The following is a 3369-nucleotide window of genomic DNA, read 5'->3' on the forward strand; positions in this document are numbered from 1 at the left end:
GATCAATAAATACTGAGGGAAGTCAGAGACCAGTGCTGGCACATGTTCTCTGTATGTTGAGCGCCGGTCCCCTGGGCCCACTGTTCTTTCTCTATACTTTGTCTCTGTGCCTCTTTCTTTTCTTTTCTCAGTCTCTTGTCCCACCTGATGAGAAACACCCACAGGTGTGGAGGGGCTGGCCACCCCTTCAGCTGTGTGATAGATAAGTAAAAACAGCACCATCTAATTCATAATGGGAAGGGTGTTTCTTTCCATAAACTTCCTAGAGTACTCAAAGGATGGAGAATTTTACCAATCACAAATATTTTCCTGGATTATCTATCCATTTTATATTTCCCCATGTATTTTCTTTGTTCTATGCATTTCTTTCATTTGGCTTTTCCTGGGGTGCATCTTATGTATTAAACCAGTAAATGTAACTACAGGGTTTGCTGAGTTCTGTGAGTAGCTCTATCAAATTATTGAACTTCGGGGAGGTTTTGGGAGTCTCCGGTTTTCAAACAGTATCTCAGAAGTATAAATGGGCCCATAAGATTTGTGGCTGGCATCTGTAGTGAGGACAAGGTTGTGGGACTGAGCCCTGAATCAGGGGCTGTGCTGATTCTGGGTGGTGTCAGAATTCAAATGTTAGACAATGAGTTGGTGTTGAAGAATTGTTTGATGGTCAGCAAACTACAGATTTTGTGCCAGAAAAAACATATCATGGAGGCCTGGCCTGGAACAAAACTCTGGGTGTCTGGGAATGGGAGGCTCTGCTCTCCTGTACACAGGCTGTCACACTGCCCATTGTCCTGTGATTCCAGCTCTTCTCCCAGGGTGACAGAGGACAGAAACTTAGAGCAAAGGAGCTCTGATGACAGGCCCCCTTTTCTTTCAACTGCTTCCACAGGATTCCCACTCACTTACAAACACACACACTAGACATTGACGTGTCCACACTCCTCCCAGGACTAGGCACCACCCTCTGGAACTTCACCATGGCATTTTCGATCCAAATGTTTCTTGCCAAGAACCCACAAGTTTTTACAAGTCTCGTGTCATACCCCCACTCCCAGACATTGAGCTTTGAGCAGCTACCTGTTTTCTCCACCAACCTAAGGTTCTGGACCTCCTGTTTATAATGTCATCTGCCTGCATTCACACAGAAATAAATCAGAGTACAGCCCCACCTGGGCCACTATCTGTAGTGAAAATCAATCCATTCACCTACATTGCACTCTATCCCATGCAGGGATTTTTTTTTCTTTTAGCTTTTATTTTTGGTTCTGTGTACACCTGTGGGATATACAGCTAAAATTATGTCATGGGGGTTTGGTGTGCAAATTATTTTGTCACTGAGGTACTACCCATAGCACCAAACAGGTATGTTTTCTGAACCTCTTAGTCCTCAAACCCTCCACCCTCAACTAGGCCTCAGTGTCTGTTGTTCTCCTCTTTGTGTTCATGTGTTCTTATTACTTAACTCTTACTTATAAATAATAACATGCATTTGGTTTTCACTTTCTGCATTAGTTTTCTTTTCTTTTCTTTTCTTTTTTTTTTTTTTGAGACAGAGTTTTACTCTTGTTGCCCAGGCTAGAGTGCAATACTGCGATCTTGACTTACCACAACCTTAGCATCCCAGGTTCAAGCAATTCTCCTGCCTCAGCCTCTTAAGTTGCTGGATTACAGGTGCATGCCACTACACCTGGCTAATTTTGTATTTTTAGTAAAGACGGGGCTTTTCCATGTTAGTCAGACTGGTCTTAAACTCCCAACCTCAGGTAATTACCCTGCCTTGGCCTCCCAAAGTGCTGGGATTACAGGTGTGAGCCACCACACCCAGCCTGTGCATTAGTTTTCTGAGAATAATGGTCTCTAGTTTCATTGATGTTATAGGAAAGGACACGATCATTTTGTTTTTTAATGACCACAGAGTATTCTATGATGTTTATGTACCATATTTTGTTTTTATTAAATCTTTTATTTTATTTTATTTTTTTGAGATAGGGTCTCACTTATTGCCTGGCTACAGTGTTGTGGCATGATATTGGCTTACTTCAGGGTCAAGCAATTCTCTCCTACCTCATCCTCACAAGTAGCTGTGAGTACACGTGTGCGTTACCACGTCTGGCCAATTTTTCTTTTTTTTTTTTGAGATGGAGTTTTGCTCTGTTGCACTCTGTTGGAGTGCAGTGGCACAATCTCGACTCACTGCAAGCCCAGCCTCCCGGGTTCATGCCATTCTCCTGCCTCAGCCTCCCGAGTAGCTGGGACTACAGGCTCCCGCCAACACTCCCGGCTAATTTTTTGTATTTTTAGTAGAGACAGAGTTTCACCATGTTAGCCAGGATGGTCTCAATCTTCTGACCTCGTGATCCGCCTGCCTTGGCCTCCCAAAGTGCTGGGATGACAGGCATGAGCCACGGGGCCTGATCAATTTTTCTTTTTGTATTTTCCGTGGAGACAGGATTTTGCCATGTTGCCCAGGCTGGTCTCAAACTTCTAAGCTCTGGCAATCCACCTGTCTCGGCCTCCCAAAGTGCTGGGATTACAGGCATGAGACACCACATCTGACCATACCATATTTTCTTTATCAAATCTACCACTGATAGGCATTTAGGGCCTGTCCTTATCTTTGCTATTGTGAATAGTGCTGCAGTGAACATGCATGTGGATGTGTCTTTATAATATAATAATTTATATTTCTTTGGGTATATACCCAACTATGAGATTCCTGGGTCAAATGATAATTCTGTTTTTAGTTCTGTGAGGAATCGCCACACTGCTTTTTACAGTTGTTGAACTAATTTACACTCCCACCAGCAGAGTATAAGCATTCCCTTTTCTCTGCAACCTTGGCAGCATCTGTTATTTACTGACTTTTTAAAAATAGCCATTCCAACTGGTGTGAGGTGGTATCTCATTGTGGTTTTTTAAAAAATTTTCTCTAATGATTAGCGATGAGCATTTTTTTCCATATGCTTGTCAGCCACATGTATATCATCTTTTGAAAAGCATCTGTTCATGTATTTTGCCTATTTTTTAATGAGGTTGTTTAGGTTTTTCTTTTAAACTTATTTAAGTTTCTAATAAATTCTGGATATTAGACCTTTGTCAGAGGCAAAACTTGCAAATATTTTCTTTTACTCTGTAGGTTGCCTTTTTCCTCTGTTGATAGTTTCCTTTGCTGTGAAGAAGTGCTTTAGTTTAAATAGCTCCCATCTGTCAATTTTTGCTTTTGTTGCAGTTGCTGTTAGTAGCTTCATCATGAAGTCTTTGCCGGTTTCTGTGTCTAAAATAGCATTTCTTAGGTTACCATGCAGGGTTTCTTATAATTTTAAGTTTACTTTTAAGTGTGTAAGTTATCTTGAGTTGATTTTTGTATAT

Source organism: Pongo abelii, chromosome 20 (genome assembly GCF_028885655.2).
Source record: "Pongo abelii isolate AG06213 chromosome 20, NHGRI_mPonAbe1-v2.0_pri, whole genome shotgun sequence".
Classification (NCBI taxonomy): Eukaryota; Metazoa; Chordata; class Mammalia; order Primates; family Hominidae; genus Pongo; species Pongo abelii.